General features: G+C 46.7%; 54 non-coding genes across 54 annotated transcripts; all 54 read right to left on the reverse strand.

The window, feature by feature from the left end:
- Positions 1-274: 274 nt before the first annotated feature.
- On the reverse strand, positions 275-465 carry LOC136688313 (U2 spliceosomal RNA). The gene has a single exon (XR_010801019.1). It is a non-coding gene; the product is annotated as a U2 spliceosomal RNA (small nuclear RNA).
- Positions 466-700: 235 nt separating this feature from the next.
- On the reverse strand, positions 701-814 carry LOC136688702 (U5 spliceosomal RNA). The gene has a single exon (XR_010801392.1). It is a non-coding gene; the product is annotated as a U5 spliceosomal RNA (small nuclear RNA).
- Positions 815-1120: 306 nt separating this feature from the next.
- On the reverse strand, positions 1121-1311 carry LOC136688314 (U2 spliceosomal RNA). Its single transcript, XR_010801020.1, has one exon. It is a non-coding gene; the product is annotated as a U2 spliceosomal RNA (small nuclear RNA).
- Positions 1312-1546: 235 nt separating this feature from the next.
- On the reverse strand, positions 1547-1660 carry LOC136688703 (U5 spliceosomal RNA). Its single transcript, XR_010801393.1, has one exon. It is a non-coding gene; the product is annotated as a U5 spliceosomal RNA (small nuclear RNA).
- A 306-nt stretch (positions 1661-1966) lies between these two features.
- On the reverse strand, positions 1967-2157 carry LOC136688315 (U2 spliceosomal RNA). Its single transcript, XR_010801021.1, has one exon. It is a non-coding gene; the product is annotated as a U2 spliceosomal RNA (small nuclear RNA).
- A 235-nt stretch (positions 2158-2392) lies between these two features.
- LOC136688704 (U5 spliceosomal RNA) lies at positions 2393-2506 on the reverse strand. The gene has a single exon (XR_010801394.1). It is a non-coding gene; the product is annotated as a U5 spliceosomal RNA (small nuclear RNA).
- Positions 2507-2812: 306 nt separating this feature from the next.
- Positions 2813-3003, reverse strand: LOC136688316 (U2 spliceosomal RNA). The gene has a single exon (XR_010801022.1). It is a non-coding gene; the product is annotated as a U2 spliceosomal RNA (small nuclear RNA).
- Positions 3004-3238: 235 nt separating this feature from the next.
- LOC136688705 (U5 spliceosomal RNA) lies at positions 3239-3352 on the reverse strand. The gene has a single exon (XR_010801395.1). It is a non-coding gene; the product is annotated as a U5 spliceosomal RNA (small nuclear RNA).
- A 305-nt stretch (positions 3353-3657) lies between these two features.
- On the reverse strand, positions 3658-3848 carry LOC136688317 (U2 spliceosomal RNA). Its single transcript, XR_010801023.1, has one exon. It is a non-coding gene; the product is annotated as a U2 spliceosomal RNA (small nuclear RNA).
- Positions 3849-4083: 235 nt separating this feature from the next.
- On the reverse strand, positions 4084-4197 carry LOC136688706 (U5 spliceosomal RNA). The gene has a single exon (XR_010801396.1). It is a non-coding gene; the product is annotated as a U5 spliceosomal RNA (small nuclear RNA).
- A 306-nt stretch (positions 4198-4503) lies between these two features.
- Positions 4504-4694, reverse strand: LOC136688318 (U2 spliceosomal RNA). The gene has a single exon (XR_010801024.1). It is a non-coding gene; the product is annotated as a U2 spliceosomal RNA (small nuclear RNA).
- Positions 4695-4929: 235 nt separating this feature from the next.
- On the reverse strand, positions 4930-5043 carry LOC136688708 (U5 spliceosomal RNA). Its single transcript, XR_010801397.1, has one exon. It is a non-coding gene; the product is annotated as a U5 spliceosomal RNA (small nuclear RNA).
- A 305-nt stretch (positions 5044-5348) lies between these two features.
- On the reverse strand, positions 5349-5539 carry LOC136688319 (U2 spliceosomal RNA). The gene has a single exon (XR_010801025.1). It is a non-coding gene; the product is annotated as a U2 spliceosomal RNA (small nuclear RNA).
- A 235-nt stretch (positions 5540-5774) lies between these two features.
- Positions 5775-5888, reverse strand: LOC136688709 (U5 spliceosomal RNA). Its single transcript, XR_010801398.1, has one exon. It is a non-coding gene; the product is annotated as a U5 spliceosomal RNA (small nuclear RNA).
- A 306-nt stretch (positions 5889-6194) lies between these two features.
- On the reverse strand, positions 6195-6385 carry LOC136688320 (U2 spliceosomal RNA). Its single transcript, XR_010801026.1, has one exon. It is a non-coding gene; the product is annotated as a U2 spliceosomal RNA (small nuclear RNA).
- A 235-nt stretch (positions 6386-6620) lies between these two features.
- Positions 6621-6734, reverse strand: LOC136688710 (U5 spliceosomal RNA). Its single transcript, XR_010801399.1, has one exon. It is a non-coding gene; the product is annotated as a U5 spliceosomal RNA (small nuclear RNA).
- A 305-nt stretch (positions 6735-7039) lies between these two features.
- On the reverse strand, positions 7040-7230 carry LOC136688321 (U2 spliceosomal RNA). Its single transcript, XR_010801027.1, has one exon. It is a non-coding gene; the product is annotated as a U2 spliceosomal RNA (small nuclear RNA).
- Positions 7231-7465: 235 nt separating this feature from the next.
- LOC136688711 (U5 spliceosomal RNA) lies at positions 7466-7579 on the reverse strand. The gene has a single exon (XR_010801400.1). It is a non-coding gene; the product is annotated as a U5 spliceosomal RNA (small nuclear RNA).
- Positions 7580-7884: 305 nt separating this feature from the next.
- LOC136688322 (U2 spliceosomal RNA) lies at positions 7885-8075 on the reverse strand. Its single transcript, XR_010801028.1, has one exon. It is a non-coding gene; the product is annotated as a U2 spliceosomal RNA (small nuclear RNA).
- A 235-nt stretch (positions 8076-8310) lies between these two features.
- On the reverse strand, positions 8311-8424 carry LOC136688712 (U5 spliceosomal RNA). The gene has a single exon (XR_010801401.1). It is a non-coding gene; the product is annotated as a U5 spliceosomal RNA (small nuclear RNA).
- A 306-nt stretch (positions 8425-8730) lies between these two features.
- LOC136688323 (U2 spliceosomal RNA) lies at positions 8731-8921 on the reverse strand. Its single transcript, XR_010801029.1, has one exon. It is a non-coding gene; the product is annotated as a U2 spliceosomal RNA (small nuclear RNA).
- Positions 8922-9156: 235 nt separating this feature from the next.
- On the reverse strand, positions 9157-9270 carry LOC136688713 (U5 spliceosomal RNA). Its single transcript, XR_010801402.1, has one exon. It is a non-coding gene; the product is annotated as a U5 spliceosomal RNA (small nuclear RNA).
- Positions 9271-9576: 306 nt separating this feature from the next.
- LOC136688324 (U2 spliceosomal RNA) lies at positions 9577-9767 on the reverse strand. Its single transcript, XR_010801030.1, has one exon. It is a non-coding gene; the product is annotated as a U2 spliceosomal RNA (small nuclear RNA).
- Positions 9768-10002: 235 nt separating this feature from the next.
- Positions 10003-10116, reverse strand: LOC136688714 (U5 spliceosomal RNA). The gene has a single exon (XR_010801403.1). It is a non-coding gene; the product is annotated as a U5 spliceosomal RNA (small nuclear RNA).
- A 306-nt stretch (positions 10117-10422) lies between these two features.
- Positions 10423-10613, reverse strand: LOC136688325 (U2 spliceosomal RNA). Its single transcript, XR_010801031.1, has one exon. It is a non-coding gene; the product is annotated as a U2 spliceosomal RNA (small nuclear RNA).
- Positions 10614-10848: 235 nt separating this feature from the next.
- On the reverse strand, positions 10849-10962 carry LOC136688715 (U5 spliceosomal RNA). Its single transcript, XR_010801404.1, has one exon. It is a non-coding gene; the product is annotated as a U5 spliceosomal RNA (small nuclear RNA).
- Positions 10963-11268: 306 nt separating this feature from the next.
- LOC136688326 (U2 spliceosomal RNA) lies at positions 11269-11459 on the reverse strand. Its single transcript, XR_010801032.1, has one exon. It is a non-coding gene; the product is annotated as a U2 spliceosomal RNA (small nuclear RNA).
- A 235-nt stretch (positions 11460-11694) lies between these two features.
- Positions 11695-11808, reverse strand: LOC136688716 (U5 spliceosomal RNA). Its single transcript, XR_010801405.1, has one exon. It is a non-coding gene; the product is annotated as a U5 spliceosomal RNA (small nuclear RNA).
- A 307-nt stretch (positions 11809-12115) lies between these two features.
- On the reverse strand, positions 12116-12306 carry LOC136688328 (U2 spliceosomal RNA). The gene has a single exon (XR_010801033.1). It is a non-coding gene; the product is annotated as a U2 spliceosomal RNA (small nuclear RNA).
- A 235-nt stretch (positions 12307-12541) lies between these two features.
- LOC136688717 (U5 spliceosomal RNA) lies at positions 12542-12655 on the reverse strand. Its single transcript, XR_010801406.1, has one exon. It is a non-coding gene; the product is annotated as a U5 spliceosomal RNA (small nuclear RNA).
- A 306-nt stretch (positions 12656-12961) lies between these two features.
- On the reverse strand, positions 12962-13152 carry LOC136688329 (U2 spliceosomal RNA). Its single transcript, XR_010801034.1, has one exon. It is a non-coding gene; the product is annotated as a U2 spliceosomal RNA (small nuclear RNA).
- Positions 13153-13387: 235 nt separating this feature from the next.
- Positions 13388-13501, reverse strand: LOC136688718 (U5 spliceosomal RNA). The gene has a single exon (XR_010801407.1). It is a non-coding gene; the product is annotated as a U5 spliceosomal RNA (small nuclear RNA).
- Positions 13502-13808: 307 nt separating this feature from the next.
- Positions 13809-13999, reverse strand: LOC136688330 (U2 spliceosomal RNA). Its single transcript, XR_010801035.1, has one exon. It is a non-coding gene; the product is annotated as a U2 spliceosomal RNA (small nuclear RNA).
- Positions 14000-14234: 235 nt separating this feature from the next.
- On the reverse strand, positions 14235-14348 carry LOC136688719 (U5 spliceosomal RNA). The gene has a single exon (XR_010801408.1). It is a non-coding gene; the product is annotated as a U5 spliceosomal RNA (small nuclear RNA).
- A 307-nt stretch (positions 14349-14655) lies between these two features.
- Positions 14656-14846, reverse strand: LOC136688331 (U2 spliceosomal RNA). Its single transcript, XR_010801036.1, has one exon. It is a non-coding gene; the product is annotated as a U2 spliceosomal RNA (small nuclear RNA).
- Positions 14847-15081: 235 nt separating this feature from the next.
- Positions 15082-15195, reverse strand: LOC136688720 (U5 spliceosomal RNA). Its single transcript, XR_010801409.1, has one exon. It is a non-coding gene; the product is annotated as a U5 spliceosomal RNA (small nuclear RNA).
- A 306-nt stretch (positions 15196-15501) lies between these two features.
- On the reverse strand, positions 15502-15692 carry LOC136688332 (U2 spliceosomal RNA). Its single transcript, XR_010801037.1, has one exon. It is a non-coding gene; the product is annotated as a U2 spliceosomal RNA (small nuclear RNA).
- Positions 15693-15927: 235 nt separating this feature from the next.
- LOC136688721 (U5 spliceosomal RNA) lies at positions 15928-16041 on the reverse strand. Its single transcript, XR_010801410.1, has one exon. It is a non-coding gene; the product is annotated as a U5 spliceosomal RNA (small nuclear RNA).
- A 306-nt stretch (positions 16042-16347) lies between these two features.
- Positions 16348-16538, reverse strand: LOC136688333 (U2 spliceosomal RNA). Its single transcript, XR_010801038.1, has one exon. It is a non-coding gene; the product is annotated as a U2 spliceosomal RNA (small nuclear RNA).
- A 235-nt stretch (positions 16539-16773) lies between these two features.
- LOC136688722 (U5 spliceosomal RNA) lies at positions 16774-16887 on the reverse strand. Its single transcript, XR_010801411.1, has one exon. It is a non-coding gene; the product is annotated as a U5 spliceosomal RNA (small nuclear RNA).
- Positions 16888-17193: 306 nt separating this feature from the next.
- LOC136688334 (U2 spliceosomal RNA) lies at positions 17194-17384 on the reverse strand. The gene has a single exon (XR_010801039.1). It is a non-coding gene; the product is annotated as a U2 spliceosomal RNA (small nuclear RNA).
- A 235-nt stretch (positions 17385-17619) lies between these two features.
- Positions 17620-17733, reverse strand: LOC136688723 (U5 spliceosomal RNA). Its single transcript, XR_010801412.1, has one exon. It is a non-coding gene; the product is annotated as a U5 spliceosomal RNA (small nuclear RNA).
- A 306-nt stretch (positions 17734-18039) lies between these two features.
- On the reverse strand, positions 18040-18230 carry LOC136688335 (U2 spliceosomal RNA). The gene has a single exon (XR_010801040.1). It is a non-coding gene; the product is annotated as a U2 spliceosomal RNA (small nuclear RNA).
- Positions 18231-18465: 235 nt separating this feature from the next.
- Positions 18466-18579, reverse strand: LOC136688724 (U5 spliceosomal RNA). The gene has a single exon (XR_010801413.1). It is a non-coding gene; the product is annotated as a U5 spliceosomal RNA (small nuclear RNA).
- Positions 18580-18885: 306 nt separating this feature from the next.
- Positions 18886-19076, reverse strand: LOC136688336 (U2 spliceosomal RNA). The gene has a single exon (XR_010801041.1). It is a non-coding gene; the product is annotated as a U2 spliceosomal RNA (small nuclear RNA).
- A 235-nt stretch (positions 19077-19311) lies between these two features.
- Positions 19312-19425, reverse strand: LOC136688725 (U5 spliceosomal RNA). The gene has a single exon (XR_010801414.1). It is a non-coding gene; the product is annotated as a U5 spliceosomal RNA (small nuclear RNA).
- A 306-nt stretch (positions 19426-19731) lies between these two features.
- LOC136688337 (U2 spliceosomal RNA) lies at positions 19732-19922 on the reverse strand. Its single transcript, XR_010801042.1, has one exon. It is a non-coding gene; the product is annotated as a U2 spliceosomal RNA (small nuclear RNA).
- Positions 19923-20157: 235 nt separating this feature from the next.
- LOC136688726 (U5 spliceosomal RNA) lies at positions 20158-20271 on the reverse strand. The gene has a single exon (XR_010801415.1). It is a non-coding gene; the product is annotated as a U5 spliceosomal RNA (small nuclear RNA).
- A 306-nt stretch (positions 20272-20577) lies between these two features.
- On the reverse strand, positions 20578-20768 carry LOC136688338 (U2 spliceosomal RNA). The gene has a single exon (XR_010801043.1). It is a non-coding gene; the product is annotated as a U2 spliceosomal RNA (small nuclear RNA).
- Positions 20769-21003: 235 nt separating this feature from the next.
- LOC136688727 (U5 spliceosomal RNA) lies at positions 21004-21117 on the reverse strand. Its single transcript, XR_010801416.1, has one exon. It is a non-coding gene; the product is annotated as a U5 spliceosomal RNA (small nuclear RNA).
- Positions 21118-21423: 306 nt separating this feature from the next.
- Positions 21424-21614, reverse strand: LOC136688339 (U2 spliceosomal RNA). The gene has a single exon (XR_010801044.1). It is a non-coding gene; the product is annotated as a U2 spliceosomal RNA (small nuclear RNA).
- Positions 21615-21849: 235 nt separating this feature from the next.
- On the reverse strand, positions 21850-21963 carry LOC136688728 (U5 spliceosomal RNA). The gene has a single exon (XR_010801417.1). It is a non-coding gene; the product is annotated as a U5 spliceosomal RNA (small nuclear RNA).
- Positions 21964-22269: 306 nt separating this feature from the next.
- LOC136688340 (U2 spliceosomal RNA) lies at positions 22270-22460 on the reverse strand. Its single transcript, XR_010801045.1, has one exon. It is a non-coding gene; the product is annotated as a U2 spliceosomal RNA (small nuclear RNA).
- A 235-nt stretch (positions 22461-22695) lies between these two features.
- Positions 22696-22809, reverse strand: LOC136688729 (U5 spliceosomal RNA). Its single transcript, XR_010801418.1, has one exon. It is a non-coding gene; the product is annotated as a U5 spliceosomal RNA (small nuclear RNA).
- Positions 22810-22841: the final 32 nt, after the last annotated feature.

Here is a 22841-nt window from a genome sequence, read left to right on the forward strand (position 1 = left end):
GCTGGAGGTCTAAGACTCTTGCGGAGGGTGCAGACTGAACAAAGGTCAGGGTGGGATAATCTGTGCATAAATTAACACGCCAATTAGAGGTCAACACAGACGAGAAAAACATGAGATCATAGATTTGTATTTAAAAAAAAAAAAAAAAAAAAAAAAGAAGAAAAATGGAGGGAAAACCATGAAACAGATTAAAAAGAGAACAGCCTCGAGGAGGCAACATCATAAAGCCGTACCCATGTCCTAACTTATTTCTTTCTGACTTTTAACCAGTTTAAGGAGGTGCACCGTTCCCAGAAGTACTGCAATACCGGGTCGATGCGTGGAGCGGACGGAGCAAGCCCCTCTTCCGTCTCCCTGCTCAAAAAATCAATTTAATATGTAGTCCTCGTATAGAGGACGTATCAGATATTAAACTGATAAGAACAGATACTACGCTTGATCTTAGCCAAAAGGCCGAGAAGCGATAACCGGAAAGGCCCGGCCGGCCCGGAGCACCCTGCCGCAAACCAGCAACTACTGGAGGGTATTTAAACCTGGTCGTCAGACCTTGACCCCTCCCACTCAGACACCACCACCACACCGGAGGCTCCTCCCACCAAGAACTGCAAACAGAAGCTAAGAGCTGCTGCTACAGGAACTTGTGGCAAGGCGTGCTCCAAAGACGGCTGTCGCTCTGTCATTATACAGGAAGAAAATGTGTAGCTCTGCAGCAACAGAGCCTTCAAAAATACACAAAACTCGTCAACGTTCCCCTCCACGGAAATCTTTAGTAAAAGGCGAAAGATTTGTACGTGACTGAAGAGAAACCCGAGATATGACGGCTAACGGCAGGCCTTCCGCTCCTCTGCTGGAGGTCTAAGACTCTTGCGGAGGGTGCAGACTGAACAAAGGTCAGGGTGGGATAATCTGTGCATAAATTAACACGCCAATTAGAGGTCAACACAGACGAGAAAAACATGAGATCATAGATTTGTATTTAAAAAAAAAAAAAAAAAAAAAAAAGAAGAAAAATGGAGGGAAAACCATGAAACAGATTAAAAAGACAACAGCCTCGAGAAGGCAACATCATAAAGCCGTACCCATGTCCTAACTTATTTCTTTCTGACTTTTAACCAGTTTAAGGAGGTGCACCGTTCCCAGAAGTACTGCAATACCGGGTCGATGCGTGGAGCGGACGGAGCAAGCCCCTCTTCCGTCTCCCTGCTCAAAAAATCAATTTAATATGTAGTCCTCGTATAGAGGACGTATCAGATATTAAACTGATAAGAACAGATACTACGCTTGATCTTAGCCAAAAGGCCGAGAAGCGATAACCGGAAAGGCCCGGCCGGCCCGGAGCACCCTGCCGCAAACCAGCAACTACTGGAGGGTATTTAAACCTGGTCGTCAGACCTTGACCCCTCCCACTCAGACACCACCACCACACCGGAGGCTCCTCCCACCAAGAACTGCAAACAGAAGCTAAGAGCTGCTGCTACAGGAACTTGTGGCAAGGCGTGCTCCAAAGACGGCTGTCGCTCTGTCATTATACAGGAAGAAAATGTGTAGCTCTGCAGCAACAGAGCCTTCAAAAATACACAAAACTCGTCAACGTTCCCCTCCACGGAAATCTTTAGTAAAAGGCGAAAGATTTGTACGTGACTGAAGAGAAACCCGAGATATGACGGCTAACGGCAGGCCTTCCGCTCCTCTGCTGGAGGTCTAAGACTCTTGCGGAGGGTGCAGACTGAACAAAGGTCAGGGTGGGATAATCTGTGCATAAATTAACACGCCAATTAGAGGTCAACACAGACGAGAAAAACATGAGATCATAGATTTGTATTTAAAAAAAAAAAAAAAAAAAAAAAAGAAGAAAAATGGAGGGAAAACCATGAAACAGATTAAAAAGACAACAGCCTCGAGAAGGCAACATCATAAAGCCGTACCCATGTCCTAACTTATTTCTTTCTGACTTTTAACCAGTTTAAGGAGGTGCACCGTTCCCAGAAGTACTGCAATACCGGGTCGATGCGTGGAGCGGACGGAGCAAGCCCCTCTTCCGTCTCCCTGCTCAAAAAATCAATTTAATATGTAGTCCTCGTATAGAGGACGTATCAGATATTAAACTGATAAGAACAGATACTACGCTTGATCTTAGCCAAAAGGCCGAGAAGCGATAACCGGAAAGGCCCGGCCGGCCCGGAGCACCCTGCCGCAAACCAGCAACTACTGGAGGGTATTTAAACCTGGTCGTCAGACCTTGACCCCTCCCACTCAGACACCACCACCACACCGGAGGCTCCTCCCACCAAGAACTGCAAACAGAAGCTAAGAGCTGCTGCTACAGGAACTTGTGGCAAGGCGTGCTCCAAAGACGGCTGTCGCTCTGTCATTATACAGGAAGAAAATGTGTAGCTCTGCAGCAACAGAGCCTTCAAAAATACACAAAACTCGTCAACGTTCCCCTCCACGGAAATCTTTAGTAAAAGGCGAAAGATTTGTACGTGACTGAAGAGAAACCCGAGATATGACGGCTAACGGCAGGCCTTCCGCTCCTCTGCTGGAGGTCTAAGACTCTTGCGGAGGGTGCAGACTGAACAAAGGTCAGGGTGGGATAATCTGTGCATAAATTAACACGCCAATTAGAGGTCAACACAGACGAGAAAAACATGAGATCATAGATTTGTATTTAAAAAAAAAAAAAAAAAAAAAAAAGAAGAAAAATGGAGGGAAAACCATGAAACAGATTAAAAAGACAACAGCCTCGAGAAGGCAACATCATAAAGCCGTACCCATGTCCTAACTTATTTCTTTCTGACTTTTAACCAGTTTAAGGAGGTGCACCGTTCCCAGAAGTACTGCAATACCGGGTCGATGCGTGGAGCGGACGGAGCAAGCCCCTCTTCCGTCTCCCTGCTCAAAAAATCAATTTAATATGTAGTCCTCGTATAGAGGACGTATCAGATATTAAACTGATAAGAACAGATACTACGCTTGATCTTAGCCAAAAGGCCGAGAAGCGATAACCGGAAAGGCCCGGCCGGCCCGGAGCACCCTGCCGCAAACCAGCAACTACTGGAGGGTATTTAAACCTGGTCGTCAGACCTTGACCCCTCCCACTCAGACACCACCACCACACCGGAGGCTCCTCCCACCAAGAACTGCAAACAGAAGCTAAGAGCTGCTGCTACAGGAACTTGTGGCAAGGCGTGCTCCAAAGACGGCTGTCGCTCTGTCATTATACAGGAAGAAAATGTGTAGCTCTGCAGCAACAGAGCCTTCAAAAATACACAAAACTCGTCAACGTTCCCCTCCACGGAAATCTTTAGTAAAAGGCGAAAGATTTGTACGTGACTGAAGAGAAACCCGAGATATGACGGCTAACGGCAGGCCTTCCGCTCCTCTGCTGGAGGTCTAAGACTCTTGCGGAGGGTGCAGACTGAACAAAGGTCAGGGTGGGATAATCTGTGCATAAATTAACACGCCAATTAGAGGTCAACACAGACGAGAAAAACATGAGATCATAGATTTGTATTTAAAAAAAAAAAAAAAAAAAAAAAGAAGAAAAATGGAGGGAAAACCATGAAACAGATTAAAAAGACAACAGCCTCGAGAAGGCAACATCATAAAGCCGTACCCATGTCCTAACTTATTTCTTTCTGACTTTTAACCAGTTTAAGGAGGTGCACCGTTCCCAGAAGTACTGCAATACCGGGTCGATGCGTGGAGCGGACGGAGCAAGCCCCTCTTCCGTCTCCCTGCTCAAAAAATCAATTTAATATGTAGTCCTCGTATAGAGGACGTATCAGATATTAAACTGATAAGAACAGATACTACGCTTGATCTTAGCCAAAAGGCCGAGAAGCGATAACCGGAAAGGCCCGGCCGGCCCGGAGCACCCTGCCGCAAACCAGCAACTACTGGAGGGTATTTAAACCTGGTCGTCAGACCTTGACCCCTCCCACTCAGACACCACCACCACACCGGAGGCTCCTCCCACCAAGAACTGCAAACAGAAGCTAAGAGCTGCTGCTACAGGAACTTGTGGCAAGGCGTGCTCCAAAGACGGCTGTCGCTCTGTCATTATACAGGAAGAAAATGTGTAGCTCTGCAGCAACAGAGCCTTCAAAAATACACAAAACTCGTCAACGTTCCCCTCCACGGAAATCTTTAGTAAAAGGCGAAAGATTTGTACGTGACTGAAGAGAAACCCGAGATATGACGGCTAACGGCAGGCCTTCCGCTCCTCTGCTGGAGGTCTAAGACTCTTGCGGAGGGTGCAGACTGAACAAAGGTCAGGGTGGGATAATCTGTGCATAAATTAACACGCCAATTAGAGGTCAACACAGACGAGAAAAACATGAGATCATAGATTTGTATTTAAAAAAAAAAAAAAAAAAAAAAAAGAAGAAAAATGGAGGGAAAACCATGAAACAGATTAAAAAGAGAACAGCCTCGAGAAGGCAACATCATAAAGCCGTACCCATGTCCTAACTTATTTCTTTCTGACTTTTAACCAGTTTAAGGAGGTGCACCGTTCCCAGAAGTACTGCAATACCGGGTCGATGCGTGGAGCGGACGGAGCAAGCCCCTCTTCCGTCTCCCTGCTCAAAAAATCAATTTAATATGTAGTCCTCGTATAGAGGACGTATCAGATATTAAACTGATAAGAACAGATACTACGCTTGATCTTAGCCAAAAGGCCGAGAAGCGATAACCGGAAAGGCCCGGCCGGCCCGGAGCACCCTGCCGCAAACCAGCAACTACTGGAGGGTATTTAAACCTGGTCGTCAGACCTTGACCCCTCCCACTCAGACACCACCACCACACCGGAGGCTCCTCCCACCAAGAACTGCAAACAGAAGCTAAGAGCTGCTGCTACAGGAACTTGTGGCAAGGCGTGCTCCAAAGACGGCTGTCGCTCTGTCATTATACAGGAAGAAAATGTGTAGCTCTGCAGCAACAGAGCCTTCAAAAATACACAAAACTCGTCAACGTTCCCCTCCACGGAAATCTTTAGTAAAAGGCGAAAGATTTGTACGTGACTGAAGAGAAACCCGAGATATGACGGCTAACGGCAGGCCTTCCGCTCCTCTGCTGGAGGTCTAAGACTCTTGCGGAGGGTGCAGACTGAACAAAGGTCAGGGTGGGATAATCTGTGCATAAATTAACACGCCAATTAGAGGTCAACACAGACGAGAAAAACATGAGATCATAGATTTGTATTTAAAAAAAAAAAAAAAAAAAAAAAGAAGAAAAATGGAGGGAAAACCATGAAACAGATTAAAAAGACAACAGCCTCGAGAAGGCAACATCATAAAGCCGTACCCATGTCCTAACTTATTTCTTTCTGACTTTTAACCAGTTTAAGGAGGTGCACCGTTCCCAGAAGTACTGCAATACCGGGTCGATGCGTGGAGCGGACGGAGCAAGCCCCTCTTCCGTCTCCCTGCTCAAAAAATCAATTTAATATGTAGTCCTCGTATAGAGGACGTATCAGATATTAAACTGATAAGAACAGATACTACGCTTGATCTTAGCCAAAAGGCCGAGAAGCGATAACCGGAAAGGCCCGGCCGGCCCGGAGCACCCTGCCGCAAACCAGCAACTACTGGAGGGTATTTAAACCTGGTCGTCAGACCTTGACCCCTCCCACTCAGACACCACCACCACACCGGAGGCTCCTCCCACCAAGAACTGCAAACAGAAGCTAAGAGCTGCTGCTACAGGAACTTGTGGCAAGGCGTGCTCCAAAGACGGCTGTCGCTCTGTCATTATACAGGAAGAAAATGTGTAGCTCTGCAGCAACAGAGCCTTCAAAAATACACAAAACTCGTCAACGTTCCCCTCCACGGAAATCTTTAGTAAAAGGCGAAAGATTTGTACGTGACTGAAGAGAAACCCGAGATATGACGGCTAACGGCAGGCCTTCCGCTCCTCTGCTGGAGGTCTAAGACTCTTGCGGAGGGTGCAGACTGAACAAAGGTCAGGGTGGGATAATCTGTGCATAAATTAACACGCCAATTAGAGGTCAACACAGACGAGAAAAACATGAGATCATAGATTTGTATTTAAAAAAAAAAAAAAAAAAAAAAAAGAAGAAAAATGGAGGGAAAACCATGAAACAGATTAAAAAGACAACAGCCTCGAGAAGGCAACATCATAAAGCCGTACCCATGTCCTAACTTATTTCTTTCTGACTTTTAACCAGTTTAAGGAGGTGCACCGTTCCCAGAAGTACTGCAATACCGGGTCGATGCGTGGAGCGGACGGAGCAAGCCCCTCTTCCGTCTCCCTGCTCAAAAAATCAATTTAATATGTAGTCCTCGTATAGAGGACGTATCAGATATTAAACTGATAAGAACAGATACTACGCTTGATCTTAGCCAAAAGGCCGAGAAGCGATAACCGGAAAGGCCCGGCCGGCCCGGAGCACCCTGCCGCAAACCAGCAACTACTGGAGGGTATTTAAACCTGGTCGTCAGACCTTGACCCCTCCCACTCAGACACCACCACCACACCGGAGGCTCCTCCCACCAAGAACTGCAAACAGAAGCTAAGAGCTGCTGCTACAGGAACTTGTGGCAAGGCGTGCTCCAAAGACGGCTGTCGCTCTGTCATTATACAGGAAGAAAATGTGTAGCTCTGCAGCAACAGAGCCTTCAAAAATACACAAAACTCGTCAACGTTCCCCTCCACGGAAATCTTTAGTAAAAGGCGAAAGATTTGTACGTGACTGAAGAGAAACCCGAGATATGACGGCTAACGGCAGGCCTTCCGCTCCTCTGCTGGAGGTCTAAGACTCTTGCGGAGGGTGCAGACTGAACAAAGGTCAGGGTGGGATAATCTGTGCATAAATTAACACGCCAATTAGAGGTCAACACAGACGAGAAAAACATGAGATCATAGATTTGTATTTAAAAAAAAAAAAAAAAAAAAAAAGAAGAAAAATGGAGGGAAAACCATGAAACAGATTAAAAAGACAACAGCCTCGAGAAGGCAACATCATAAAGCCGTACCCATGTCCTAACTTATTTCTTTCTGACTTTTAACCAGTTTAAGGAGGTGCACCGTTCCCAGAAGTACTGCAATACCGGGTCGATGCGTGGAGCGGACGGAGCAAGCCCCTCTTCCGTCTCCCTGCTCAAAAAATCAATTTAATATGTAGTCCTCGTATAGAGGACGTATCAGATATTAAACTGATAAGAACAGATACTACGCTTGATCTTAGCCAAAAGGCCGAGAAGCGATAACCGGAAAGGCCCGGCCGGCCCGGAGCACCCTGCCGCAAACCAGCAACTACTGGAGGGTATTTAAACCTGGTCGTCAGACCTTGACCCCTCCCACTCAGACACCACCACCACACCGGAGGCTCCTCCCACCAAGAACTGCAAACAGAAGCTAAGAGCTGCTGCTACAGGAACTTGTGGCAAGGCGTGCTCCAAAGACGGCTGTCGCTCTGTCATTATACAGGAAGAAAATGTGTAGCTCTGCAGCAACAGAGCCTTCAAAAATACACAAAACTCGTCAACGTTCCCCTCCACGGAAATCTTTAGTAAAAGGCGAAAGATTTGTACGTGACTGAAGAGAAACCCGAGATATGACGGCTAACGGCAGGCCTTCCGCTCCTCTGCTGGAGGTCTAAGACTCTTGCGGAGGGTGCAGACTGAACAAAGGTCAGGGTGGGATAATCTGTGCATAAATTAACACGCCAATTAGAGGTCAACACAGACGAGAAAAACATGAGATCATAGATTTGTATTTAAAAAAAAAAAAAAAAAAAAAAAGAAGAAAAATGGAGGGAAAACCATGAAACAGATTAAAAAGACAACAGCCTCGAGAAGGCAACATCATAAAGCCGTACCCATGTCCTAACTTATTTCTTTCTGACTTTTAACCAGTTTAAGGAGGTGCACCGTTCCCAGAAGTACTGCAATACCGGGTCGATGCGTGGAGCGGACGGAGCAAGCCCCTCTTCCGTCTCCCTGCTCAAAAAATCAATTTAATATGTAGTCCTCGTATAGAGGACGTATCAGATATTAAACTGATAAGAACAGATACTACGCTTGATCTTAGCCAAAAGGCCGAGAAGCGATAACCGGAAAGGCCCGGCCGGCCCGGAGCACCCTGCCGCAAACCAGCAACTACTGGAGGGTATTTAAACCTGGTCGTCAGACCTTGACCCCTCCCACTCAGACACCACCACCACACCGGAGGCTCCTCCCACCAAGAACTGCAAACAGAAGCTAAGAGCTGCTGCTACAGGAACTTGTGGCAAGGCGTGCTCCAAAGACGGCTGTCGCTCTGTCATTATACAGGAAGAAAATGTGTAGCTCTGCAGCAACAGAGCCTTCAAAAATACACAAAACTCGTCAACGTTCCCCTCCACGGAAATCTTTAGTAAAAGGCGAAAGATTTGTACGTGACTGAAGAGAAACCCGAGATATGACGGCTAACGGCAGGCCTTCCGCTCCTCTGCTGGAGGTCTAAGACTCTTGCGGAGGGTGCAGACTGAACAAAGGTCAGGGTGGGATAATCTGTGCATAAATTAACACGCCAATTAGAGGTCAACACAGACGAGAAAAACATGAGATCATAGATTTGTATTTAAAAAAAAAAAAAAAAAAAAAAAAGAAGAAAAATGGAGGGAAAACCATGAAACAGATTAAAAAGAGAACAGCCTCGAGAAGGCAACATCATAAAGCCGTACCCATGTCCTAACTTATTTCTTTCTGACTTTTAACCAGTTTAAGGAGGTGCACCGTTCCCAGAAGTACTGCAATACCGGGTCGATGCGTGGAGCGGACGGAGCAAGCCCCTCTTCCGTCTCCCTGCTCAAAAAATCAATTTAATATGTAGTCCTCGTATAGAGGACGTATCAGATATTAAACTGATAAGAACAGATACTACGCTTGATCTTAGCCAAAAGGCCGAGAAGCGATAACCGGAAAGGCCCGGCCGGCCCGGAGCACCCTGCCGCAAACCAGCAACTACTGGAGGGTATTTAAACCTGGTCGTCAGACCTTGACCCCTCCCACTCAGACACCACCACCACACCGGAGGCTCCTCCCACCAAGAACTGCAAACAGAAGCTAAGAGCTGCTGCTACAGGAACTTGTGGCAAGGCGTGCTCCAAAGACGGCTGTCGCTCTGTCATTATACAGGAAGAAAATGTGTAGCTCTGCAGCAACAGAGCCTTCAAAAATACACAAAACTCGTCAACGTTCCCCTCCACGGAAATCTTTAGTAAAAGGCGAAAGATTTGTACGTGACTGAAGAGAAACCCGAGATATGACGGCTAACGGCAGGCCTTCCGCTCCTCTGCTGGAGGTCTAAGACTCTTGCGGAGGGTGCAGACTGAACAAAGGTCAGGGTGGGATAATCTGTGCATAAATTAACACGCCAATTAGAGGTCAACACAGACGAGAAAAACATGAGATCATAGATTTGTATTTAAAAAAAAAAAAAAAAAAAAAAAAGAAGAAAAATGGAGGGAAAACCATGAAACAGATTAAAAAGACAACAGCCTCGAGAAGGCAACATCATAAAGCCGTACCCATGTCCTAACTTATTTCTTTCTGACTTTTAACCAGTTTAAGGAGGTGCACCGTTCCCAGAAGTACTGCAATACCGGGTCGATGCGTGGAGCGGACGGAGCAAGCCCCTCTTCCGTCTCCCTGCTCAAAAAATCAATTTAATATGTAGTCCTCGTATAGAGGACGTATCAGATATTAAACTGATAAGAACAGATACTACGCTTGATCTTAGCCAAAAGGCCGAGAAGCGATAACCGGAAAGGCCCGGCCGGCCCGGAGCACCCTGCCGCAAACCAGCAACTACTGGAGGGTATTTAAACCTGGTCGTCAGACCTTGACCCCTCCCACTCAGACACCACCACCACACCGGAGGCTCCTCCCACCAAGAACTGCAAACAGAAGCTAAGAGCTGCTGCTACAGGAACTTGTGGCAAGGCGTGCTCCAAAGACGGCTGTCGCTCTGTCATTATACAGGAAGAAAATGTGTAGCTCTGCAGCAACAGAGCCTTCAAAAATACACAAAACTCGTCAACGTTCCCCTCCACGGAAATCTTTAGTAAAAGGCGAAAGATTTGTACGTGACTGAAGAGAAACCCGAGATATGACGGCTAACGGCAGGCCTTCCGCTCCTCTGCTGGAGGTCTAAGACTCTTGCGGAGGGTGCAGACTGAACAAAGGTCAGGGTGGGATAATCTGTGCATAAATTAACACGCCAATTAGAGGTCAACACAGACGAGAAAAACATGAGATCATAGATTTGTATTTAAAAAAAAAAAAAAAAAAAAAAAAGAAGAAAAATGGAGGGAAAACCATGAAACAGATTAAAAAGACAACAGCCTCGAGAAGGCAACATCATAAAGCCGTACCCATGTCCTAACTTATTTCTTTCTGACTTTTAACCAGTTTAAGGAGGTGCACCGTTCCCAGAAGTACTGCAATACCGGGTCGATGCGTGGAGCGGACGGAGCAAGCCCCTCTTCCGTCTCCCTGCTCAAAAAATCAATTTAATATGTAGTCCTCGTATAGAGGACGTATCAGATATTAAACTGATAAGAACAGATACTACGCTTGATCTTAGCCAAAAGGCCGAGAAGCGATAACCGGAAAGGCCCGGCCGGCCCGGAGCACCCTGCCGCAAACCAGCAACTACTGGAGGGTATTTAAACCTGGTCGTCAGACCTTGACCCCTCCCACTCAGACACCACCACCACACCGGAGGCTCCTCCCACCAAGAACTGCAAACAGAAGCTAAGAGCTGCTGCTACAGGAACTTGTGGCAAGGCGTGCTCCAAAGACGGCTGTCGCTCTGTCATTATACAGGAAGAAAATGTGTAGCTCTGCAGCAACAGAGCCTTCAAAAATACACAAAACTCGTCAACGTTCCCCTCCACGGAAATCTTTAGTAAAAGGCGAAAGATTTGTACGTGACTGAAGAGAAACCCGAGATATGACGGCTAACGGCAGGCCTTCCGCTCCTCTGCTGGAGGTCTAAGACTCTTGCGGAGGGTGCAGACTGAACAAAGGTCAGGGTGGGATAATCTGTGCATAAATTAACACGCCAATTAGAGGTCAACACAGACGAGAAAAACATGAGATCATAGATTTGTATTTAAAAAAAAAAAAAAAAAAAAAAAAGAAGAAAAATGGAGGGAAAACCATGAAACAGATTAAAAAGACAACAGCCTCGAGAAGGCAACATCATAAAGCCGTACCCATGTCCTAACTTATTTCTTTCTGACTTTTAACCAGTTTAAGGAGGTGCACCGTTCCCAGAAGTACTGCAATACCGGGTCGATGCGTGGAGCGGACGGAGCAAGCCCCTCTTCCGTCTCCCTGCTCAAAAAATCAATTTAATATGTAGTCCTCGTATAGAGGACGTATCAGATATTAAACTGATAAGAACAGATACTACGCTTGATCTTAGCCAAAAGGCCGAGAAGCGATAACCGGAAAGGCCCGGCCGGCCCGGAGCACCCTGCCGCAAACCAGCAACTACTGGAGGGTATTTAAACCTGGTCGTCAGACCTTGACCCCTCCCACTCAGACACCACCACCACACCGGAGGCTCCTCCCACCAAGAACTGCAAACAGAAGCTAAGAGCTGCTGCTACAGGAACTTGTGGCAAGGCGTGCTCCAAAGACGGCTGTCGCTCTGTCATTATACAGGAAGAAAATGTGTAGCTCTGCAGCAACAGAGCCTTCAAAAATACACAAAACTCGTCAACGTTCCCCTCCACGGAAATCTTTAGTAAAAGGCGAAAGATTTGTACGTGACTGAAGAGAAACCCGAGATATGACGGCTAACGGCAGGCCTTCCGCTCCTCTGCTGGAGGTCTAAGACTCTTGCGGAGGGTGCAGACTGAACAAAGGTCAGGGTGGGATAATCTGTGCATAAATTAACACGCCAATTAGAGGTCAACACAGACGAGAAAAACATGAGATCATAGATTTGTATTTAAAAAAAAAAAAAAAAAAAAAAAAAGAAGAAAAATGGAGGGAAAACCATGAAACAGATTAAAAAGAGAACAGCCTCGAGGAGGCAACATCATAAAGCCGTACCCATGTCCTAACTTATTTCTTTCTGACTTTTAACCAGTTTAAGGAGGTGCACCGTTCCCAGAAGTACTGCAATACCGGGTCGATGCGTGGAGCGGACGGAGCAAGCCCCTCTTCCGTCTCCCTGCTCAAAAAATCAATTTAATATGTAGTCCTCGTATAGAGGACGTATCAGATATTAAACTGATAAGAACAGATACTACGCTTGATCTTAGCCAAAAGGCCGAGAAGCGATAACCGGAAAGGCCCGGCCGGCCCGGAGCACCCTGCCGCAAACCAGCAACTACTGGAGGGTATTTAAACCTGGTCGTCAGACCTTGACCCCTCCCACTCAGACACCACCACCACACCGGAGGCTCCTCCCACCAAGAACTGCAAACAGAAGCTAAGAGCTGCTGCTACAGGAACTTGTGGCAAGGCGTGCTCCAAAGACGGCTGTCGCTCTGTCATTATACAGGAAGAAAATGTGTAGCTCTGCAGCAACAGAGCCTTCAAAAATACACAAAACTCGTCAACGTTCCCCTCCACGGAAATCTTTAGTAAAAGGCGAAAGATTTGTACGTGACTGAAGAGAAACCCGAGATATGACGGCTAACGGCAGGCCTTCCGCTCCTCTGCTGGAGGTCTAAGACTCTTGCGGAGGGTGCAGACTGAACAAAGGTCAGGGTGGGATAATCTGTGCATAAATTAACACGCCAATTAGAGGTCAACACAGACGAGAAAAACATGAGATCATAGATTTGTATTTAAAAAAAAAAAAAAAAAAAAAAAAGAAGAAAAATGGAGGGAAAACCATGAAACAGATTAAAAAGACAACAGCCTCGAGAAGGCAACATCATAAAGCCGTACCCATGTCCTAACTTATTTCTTTCTGACTTTTAACCAGTTTAAGGAGGTGCACCGTTCCCAGAAGTACTGCAATACCGGGTCGATGCGTGGAGCGGACGGAGCAAGCCCCTCTTCCGTCTCCCTGCTCAAAAAATCAATTTAATATGTAGTCCTCGTATAGAGGACGTATCAGATATTAAACTGATAAGAACAGATACTACGCTTGATCTTAGCCAAAAGGCCGAGAAGCGATAACCGGAAAGGCCCGGCCGGCCCGGAGCACCCTGCCGCAAACCAGCAACTACTGGAGGGTATTTAAACCTGGTCGTCAGACCTTGACCCCTCCCACTCAGACACCACCACCACACCAGAGGCTCCTCCCACCAAGAACTGCAAACAGAAGCTAAGAGCTGCTGCTACAGGAACTTGTGGCAAGGCGTGCTCCAAAGACGGCTGTCGCTCTGTCATTATACAGGAAGAAAATGTGTAGCTCTGCAGCAACAGAGCCTTCAAAAATACACAAAACTCGTCAACGTTCCCCTCCACGGAAATCTTTAGTAAAAGGCGAAAGATTTGTACGTGACTGAAGAGAAACCCGAGATATGACGGCTAACGGCAGGCCTTCCGCTCCTCTGCTGGAGGTCTAAGACTCTTGCGGAGGGTGCAGACTGAACAAAGGTCAGGGTGGGATAATCTGTGCATAAATTAACACGCCAATTAGAGGTCAACACAGACGAGAAAAACATGAGATCATAGATTTGTATTTAAAAAAAAAAAAAAAAAAAAAAAAAGAAGAAAAATGGAGGGAAAACCATGAAACAGATTAAAAAGAGAACAGCCTCGAGGAGGCAACATCATAAAGCCGTACCCATGTCCTAACTTATTTCTTTCTGACTTTTAACCAGTTTAAGGAGGTGCACCGTTCCCAGAAGTACTGCAATACCGGGTCGATGCGTGGAGCGGACGGAGCAAGCCCCTCTTCCGTCTCCCTGCTCAAAAAATCAATTTAATATGTAGTCCTCGTATAGAGGACGTATCAGATATTAAACTGATAAGAACAGATACTACGCTTGATCTTAGCCAAAAGGCCGAGAAGCGATAACCGGAAAGGCCCGGCCGGCCCGGAGCACCCTGCCGCAAACCAGCAACTACTGGAGGGTATTTAAACCTGGTCGTCAGACCTTGACCCCTCCCACTCAGACACCACCACCACACCGGAGGCTCCTCCCACCAAGAACTGCAAACAGAAGCTAAGAGCTGCTGCTACAGGAACTTGTGGCAAGGCGTGCTCCAAAGACGGCTGTCGCTCTGTCATTATACAGGAAGAAAATGTGTAGCTCTGCAGCAACAGAGCCTTCAAAAATACACAAAACTCGTCAACGTTCCCCTCCACGGAAATCTTTAGTAAAAGGCGAAAGATTTGTACGTGACTGAAGAGAAACCCGAGATATGACGGCTAACGGCAGGCCTTCCGCTCCTCTGCTGGAGGTCTAAGACTCTTGCGGAGGGTGCAGACTGAACAAAGGTCAGGGTGGGATAATCTGTGCATAAATTAACACGCCAATTAGAGGTCAACACAGACGAGAAAAACATGAGATCATAGATTTGTATTTAAAAAAAAAAAAAAAAAAAAAAAAAGAAGAAAAATGGAGGGAAAACCATGAAACAGATTAAAAAGAGAACAGCCTCGAGGAGGCAACATCATAAAGCCGTACCCATGTCCTAACTTATTTCTTTCTGACTTTTAACCAGTTTAAGGAGGTGCACCGTTCCCAGAAGTACTGCAATACCGGGTCGATGCGTGGAGCGGACGGAGCAAGCCCCTCTTCCGTCTCCCTGCTCAAAAAATCAATTTAATATGTAGTCCTCGTATAGAGGACGTATCAGATATTAAACTGATAAGAACAGATACTACGCTTGATCTTAGCCAAAAGGCCGAGAAGCGATAACCGGAAAGGCCCGGCCGGCCCGGAGCACCCTGCCGCAAACCAGCAACTACTGGAGGGTATTTAAACCTGGTCGTCAGACCTTGACCCCTCCCACTCAGACACCACCACCACACCGGAGGCTCCTCCCACCAAGAACTGCAAACAGAAGCTAAGAGCTGCTGCTACAGGAACTTGTGGCAAGGCGTGCTCCAAAGACGGCTGTCGCTCTGTCATTATACAGGAAGAAAATGTGTAGCTCTGCAGCAACAGAGCCTTCAAAAATACACAAAACTCGTCAACGTTCCCCTCCACGGAAATCTTTAGTAAAAGGCGAAAGATTTGTACGTGACTGAAGAGAAACCCGAGATATGACGGCTAACGGCAGGCCTTCCGCTCCTCTGCTGGAGGTCTAAGACTCTTGCGGAGGGTGCAGACTGAACAAAGGTCAGGGTGGGATAATCTGTGCATAAATTAACACGCCAATTAGAGGTCAACACAGACGAGAAAAACATGAGATCATAGATTTGTATTTAAAAAAAAAAAAAAAAAAAAAAAAGAAGAAAAATGGAGGGAAAACCATGAAACAGATTAAAAAGACAACAGCCTCGAGAAGGCAACATCATAAAGCCGTACCCATGTCCTAACTTATTTCTTTCTGACTTTTAACCAGTTTAAGGAGGTGCACCGTTCCCAGAAGTACTGCAATACCGGGTCGATGCGTGGAGCGGACGGAGCAAGCCCCTCTTCCGTCTCCCTGCTCAAAAAATCAATTTAATATGTAGTCCTCGTATAGAGGACGTATCAGATATTAAACTGATAAGAACAGATACTACGCTTGATCTTAGCCAAAAGGCCGAGAAGCGATAACCGGAAAGGCCCGGCCGGCCCGGAGCACCCTGCCGCAAACCAGCAACTACTGGAGGGTATTTAAACCTGGTCGTCAGACCTTGACCCCTCCCACTCAGACACCACCACCACACCGGAGGCTCCTCCCACCAAGAACTGCAAACAGAAGCTAAGAGCTGCTGCTACAGGAACTTGTGGCAAGGCGTGCTCCAAAGACGGCTGTCGCTCTGTCATTATACAGGAAGAAAATGTGTAGCTCTGCAGCAACAGAGCCTTCAAAAATACACAAAACTCGTCAACGTTCCCCTCCACGGAAATCTTTAGTAAAAGGCGAAAGATTTGTACGTGACTGAAGAGAAACCCGAGATATGACGGCTAACGGCAGGCCTTCCGCTCCTCTGCTGGAGGTCTAAGACTCTTGCGGAGGGTGCAGACTGAACAAAGGTCAGGGTGGGATAATCTGTGCATAAATTAACACGCCAATTAGAGGTCAACACAGACGAGAAAAACATGAGATCATAGATTTGTATTTAAAAAAAAAAAAAAAAAAAAAAAAGAAGAAAAATGGAGGGAAAACCATGAAACAGATTAAAAAGACAACAGCCTCGAGAAGGCAACATCATAAAGCCGTACCCATGTCCTAACTTATTTCTTTCTGACTTTTAACCAGTTTAAGGAGGTGCACCGTTCCCAGAAGTACTGCAATACCGGGTCGATGCGTGGAGCGGACGGAGCAAGCCCCTCTTCCGTCTCCCTGCTCAAAAAATCAATTTAATATGTAGTCCTCGTATAGAGGACGTATCAGATATTAAACTGATAAGAACAGATACTACGCTTGATCTTAGCCAAAAGGCCGAGAAGCGATAACCGGAAAGGCCCGGCCGGCCCGGAGCACCCTGCCGCAAACCAGCAACTACTGGAGGGTATTTAAACCTGGTCGTCAGACCTTGACCCCTCCCACTCAGACACCACCACCACACCGGAGGCTCCTCCCACCAAGAACTGCAAACAGAAGCTAAGAGCTGCTGCTACAGGAACTTGTGGCAAGGCGTGCTCCAAAGACGGCTGTCGCTCTGTCATTATACAGGAAGAAAATGTGTAGCTCTGCAGCAACAGAGCCTTCAAAAATACACAAAACTCGTCAACGTTCCCCTCCACGGAAATCTTTAGTAAAAGGCGAAAGATTTGTACGTGACTGAAGAGAAACCCGAGATATGACGGCTAACGGCAGGCCTTCCGCTCCTCTGCTGGAGGTCTAAGACTCTTGCGGAGGGTGCAGACTGAACAAAGGTCAGGGTGGGATAATCTGTGCATAAATTAACACGCCAATTAGAGGTCAACACAGACGAGAAAAACATGAGATCATAGATTTGTATTTAAAAAAAAAAAAAAAAAAAAAAAAGAAGAAAAATGGAGGGAAAACCATGAAACAGATTAAAAAGACAACAGCCTCGAGAAGGCAACATCATAAAGCCGTACCCATGTCCTAACTTATTTCTTTCTGACTTTTAACCAGTTTAAGGAGGTGCACCGTTCCCAGAAGTACTGCAATACCGGGTCGATGCGTGGAGCGGACGGAGCAAGCCCCTCTTCCGTCTCCCTGCTCAAAAAATCAATTTAATATGTAGTCCTCGTATAGAGGACGTATCAGATATTAAACTGATAAGAACAGATACTACGCTTGATCTTAGCCAAAAGGCCGAGAAGCGATAACCGGAAAGGCCCGGCCGGCCCGGAGCACCCTGCCGCAAACCAGCAACTACTGGAGGGTATTTAAACCTGGTCGTCAGACCTTGACCCCTCCCACTCAGACACCACCACCACACCGGAGGCTCCTCCCACCAAGAACTGCAAACAGAAGCTAAGAGCTGCTGCTACAGGAACTTGTGGCAAGGCGTGCTCCAAAGACGGCTGTCGCTCTGTCATTATACAGGAAGAAAATGTGTAGCTCTGCAGCAACAGAGCCTTCAAAAATACACAAAACTCGTCAACGTTCCCCTCCACGGAAATCTTTAGTAAAAGGCGAAAGATTTGTACGTGACTGAAGAGAAACCCGAGATATGACGGCTAACGGCAGGCCTTCCGCTCCTCTGCTGGAGGTCTAAGACTCTTGCGGAGGGTGCAGACTGAACAAAGGTCAGGGTGGGATAATCTGTGCATAAATTAACACGCCAATTAGAGGTCAACACAGACGAGAAAAACATGAGATCATAGATTTGTATTTAAAAAAAAAAAAAAAAAAAAAAAAGAAGAAAAATGGAGGGAAAACCATGAAACAGATTAAAAAGACAACAGCCTCGAGAAGGCAACATCATAAAGCCGTACCCATGTCCTAACTTATTTCTTTCTGACTTTTAACCAGTTTAAGGAGGTGCACCGTTCCCAGAAGTACTGCAATACCGGGTCGATGCGTGGAGCGGACGGAGCAAGCCCCTCTTCCGTCTCCCTGCTCAAAAAATCAATTTAATATGTAGTCCTCGTATAGAGGACGTATCAGATATTAAACTGATAAGAACAGATACTACGCTTGATCTTAGCCAAAAGGCCGAGAAGCGATAACCGGAAAGGCCCGGCCGGCCCGGAGCACCCTGCCGCAAACCAGCAACTACTGGAGGGTATTTAAACCTGGTCGTCAGACCTTGACCCCTCCCACTCAGACACCACCACCACACCGGAGGCTCCTCCCACCAAGAACTGCAAACAGAAGCTAAGAGCTGCTGCTACAGGAACTTGTGGCAAGGCGTGCTCCAAAGACGGCTGTCGCTCTGTCATTATACAGGAAGAAAATGTGTAGCTCTGCAGCAACAGAGCCTTCAAAAATACACAAAACTCGTCAACGTTCCCCTCCACGGAAATCTTTAGTAAAAGGCGAAAGATTTGTACGTGACTGAAGAGAAACCCGAGATATGACGGCTAACGGCAGGCCTTCCGCTCCTCTGCTGGAGGTCTAAGACTCTTGCGGAGGGTGCAGACTGAACAAAGGTCAGGGTGGGATAATCTGTGCATAAATTAACACGCCAATTAGAGGTCAACACAGACGAGAAAAACATGAGATCATAGATTTGTATTTAAAAAAAAAAAAAAAAAAAAAAAAGAAGAAAAATGGAGGGAAAACCATGAAACAGATTAAAAAGACAACAGCCTCGAGAAGGCAACATCATAAAGCCGTACCCATGTCCTAACTTATTTCTTTCTGACTTTTAACCAGTTTAAGGAGGTGCACCGTTCCCAGAAGTACTGCAATACCGGGTCGATGCGTGGAGCGGACGGAGCAAGCCCCTCTTCCGTCTCCCTGCTCAAAAAATCAATTTAATATGTAGTCCTCGTATAGAGGACGTATCAGATATTAAACTGATAAGAACAGATACTACGCTTGATCTTAGCCAAAAGGCCGAGAAGCGATAACCGGAAAGGCCCGGCCGGCCCGGAGCACCCTGCCGCAAACCAGCAACTACTGGAGGGTATTTAAACCTGGTCGTCAGACCTTGACCCCTCCCACTCAGACACCACCACCACACCGGAGGCTCCTCCCACCAAGAACTGCAAACAGAAGCTAAGAGCTGCTGCTACAGGAACTTGTGGCAAGGCGTGCTCCAAAGACGGCTGTCGCTCTGTCATTATACAGGAAGAAAATGTGTAGCTCTGCAGCAACAGAGCCTTCAAAAATACACAAAACTCGTCAACGTTCCCCTCCACGGAAATCTTTAGTAAAAGGCGAAAGATTTGTACGTGACTGAAGAGAAACCCGAGATATGACGGCTAACGGCAGGCCTTCCGCTCCTCTGCTGGAGGTCTAAGACTCTTGCGGAGGGTGCAGACTGAACAAAGGTCAGGGTGGGATAATCTGTGCATAAATTAACACGCCAATTAGAGGTCAACACAGACGAGAAAAACATGAGATCATAGATTTGTATTTAAAAAAAAAAAAAAAAAAAAAAAAGAAGAAAAATGGAGGGAAAACCATGAAACAGATTAAAAAGACAACAGCCTCGAGAAGGCAACATCATAAAGCCGTACCCATGTCCTAACTTATTTCTTTCTGACTTTTAACCAGTTTAAGGAGGTGCACCGTTCCCAGAAGTACTGCAATACCGGGTCGATGCGTGGAGCGGACGGAGCAAGCCCCTCTTCCGTCTCCCTGCTCAAAAAATCAATTTAATATGTAGTCCTCGTATAGAGGACGTATCAGATATTAAACTGATAAGAACAGATACTACGCTTGATCTTAGCCAAAAGGCCGAGAAGCGATAACCGGAAAGGCCCGGCCGGCCCGGAGCACCCTGCCGCAAACCAGCAACTACTGGAGGGTATTTAAACCTGGTCGTCAGACCTTGACCCCTCCCACTCAGACACCACCACCACACCGGAGGCTCCTCCCACCAAGAACTGCAAACAGAAGCTAAGAGCTGCTGCTACAGGAACTTGTGGCAAGGCGTGCTCCAAAGACGGCTGTCGCTCTGTCATTATACAGGAAGAAAATGTGTAGCTCTGCAGCAACAGAGCCTTCAAAAATACACAAAACTCGTCAACGTTCCCCTCCACGGAAATCTTTAGTAAAAGGCGAAAGATTTGTACGTGACTGAAGAGAAACCCGAGATATGACGGCTAACGGCAGGCCTTCCGCTCCTCTGCTGGAGGTCTAAGACTCTTGCGGAGGGTGCAGACTGAACAAAGGTCAGGGTGGGATAATCTGTGCATAAATTAACACGCCAATTAGAGGTCAACACAGACGAGAAAAACATGAGATCATAGATTTGTATTTAAAAAAAAAAAAAAAAAAAAAAAAGAAGAAAAATGGAGGGAAAACCATGAAACAGATTAAAAAGACAACAGCCTCGAGAAGGCAACATCATAAAGCCGTACCCATGTCCTAACTTATTTCTTTCTGACTTTTAACCAGTTTAAGGAGGTGCACCGTTCCCAGAAGTACTGCAATACCGGGTCGATGCGTGGAGCGGACGGAGCAAGCCCCTCTTCCGTCTCCCTGCTCAAAAAATCAATTTAATATGTAGTCCTCGTATAGAGGACGTATCAGATATTAAACTGATAAGAACAGATACTACGCTTGATCTTAGCCAAAAGGCCGAGAAGCGATAACCGGAAAGGCCCGGCCGGCCCGGAGCACCCTGCCGCAAACCAGCAACTACTGGAGGGTATTTAAACCTGGTCGTCAGACCTTGACCCCTCCCACTCAGACACCACCACCACACCGGAGGCTCCTCCCACCAAGAACTGCAAACAGAAGCTAAGAGCTGCTGCTACAGGAACTTGTGGCAAGGCGTGCTCCAAAGACGGCTGTCGCTCTGTCATTATACAGGAAGAAAATGTGTAGCTCTGCAGCAACAGAGCCTTCAAAAATACACAAAACTCGTCAACGTTCCCCTCCACGGAAATCTTTAGTAAAAGGCGAAAGATTTGTACGTGACTGAAGAGAAACCCGAGATATGACGGCTAACGGCAGGCCTTCCGCTCCTCTGCTGGAGGTCTAAGACTCTTGCGGAGGGTGCAGACTGAACAAAGGTCAGGGTGGGATAATCTGTGCATAAATTAACACGCCAATTAGAGGTCAACACAGACGAGAAAAACATGAGATCATAGATTTGTATTTAAAAAAAAAAAAAAAAAAAAAAAAGAAGAAAAATGGAGGGAAAACCATGAAACAGATTAAAAAGACAACAGCCTCGAGAAGGCAACATCATAAAGCCGTACCCATGTCCTAACTTATTTCTTTCTGACTTTTAACCAGTTTAAGGAGGTGCACCGTTCCCAGAAGTACTGCAATACCGGGTCGATGCGTGGAGCGGACGGAGCAAGCCCCTCTTCCGTCTCCCTGCTCAAAAAATCAATTTAATATGTAGTCCTCGTATAGAGGACGTATCAGATATTAAACTGATAAGAACAGATACTACGCTTGATCTTAGCCAAAAGGCCGAGAAGCGATAACCGGAAAGGCCCGGCCGGCCCGGAGCACCCTGCCGCAAACCAGCAACTACTGGAGGGTATTTAAACCTGGTCGTCAGACCTTGACCCCTCCCACTCAGACACCACCACCACACCGGAGGCTCCTCCCACCAAGAACTGCAAACAGAAGCTAAGAGCTGCTGCTACAGGAACTTGTGGCAAGGCGTGCTCCAAAGACGGCTGTCGCTCTGTCATTATACAGGAAGAAAATGTGTAGCTCTGCAGCAACAGAGCCTTCAAAAATACACAAAACTCGTCAACGTTCCCCTCCACGGAAATCTTTAGTAAAAGGCGAAAGATTTGTACGTGACTGAAGAGAAACCCGAGATATGACGGCTAACGGCAGGCCTTCCGCTCCTCTGCTGGAGGTCTAAGACTCTTGCGGAGGGTGCAGACTGAACAAAGGTCAGGGTGGGATAATCTGTGCATAAATTAACACGCCAATTAGAGGTCAACACAGACGAGAAAAACATGAGATCATAGATTTGTATTTAAAAAAAAAAAAAAAAAAAAAAAAGAAGAAAAATGGAGGGAAAACCATGAAACAGATTAAAAAGACAACAGCCTCGAGAAGGCAACATCATAAAGCCGTACCCATGTCCTAACTTATTTCTTTCTGACTTTTAACCAGTTTAAGGAGGTGCACCGTTCCCAGAAGTACTGCAATACCGGGTCGATGCGTGGAGCGGACGGAGCAAGCCCCTCTTCCGTCTCCCTGCTCAAAAAATCAATTTAATATGTAGTCCTCGTATAGAGGACGTATCAGATATTAAACTGATAAGAACAGATACTACGCTTGATCTTAGCCAAAAGGCCGAGAAGCGATAACCGGAAAGGCCCGGCCGGCCCGGAGCACCCTGCCGCAAACCAGCAACTACTGGAGGGTATTTAAACCTGGTCGTCAGACCTTGACCCCTCCCACTCAGACACCACCACCACACCGGAGGCTCCTCCCACCAAGAACTGCAAACAGAAGCTAAGAGCTGCTGCTACAGGAACTTGTGGCAAGGCGTGCTCCAAAGACGGCTGTCGCTCTGTCATTATACAGGAAGAAAATGTGTAGCTCTGCAGCAACAGAGCCTTCAAAAATACACAAAACTCGTCAACGTTCCCCTCCACGGAAATCTTTAGTAAAAGGCGAAAGATTTGTACGTGACTGAAGAGAAACCCGAGATATGACGGCTAACGGCAGGCCTTCCGCTCCTCT

The sequence above is a fragment of the Hoplias malabaricus genome, chromosome 2 (genome assembly GCF_029633855.1).
Source record: "Hoplias malabaricus isolate fHopMal1 chromosome 2, fHopMal1.hap1, whole genome shotgun sequence".
Classification (NCBI taxonomy): domain Eukaryota; kingdom Metazoa; phylum Chordata; class Actinopteri; order Characiformes; family Erythrinidae; genus Hoplias; species Hoplias malabaricus.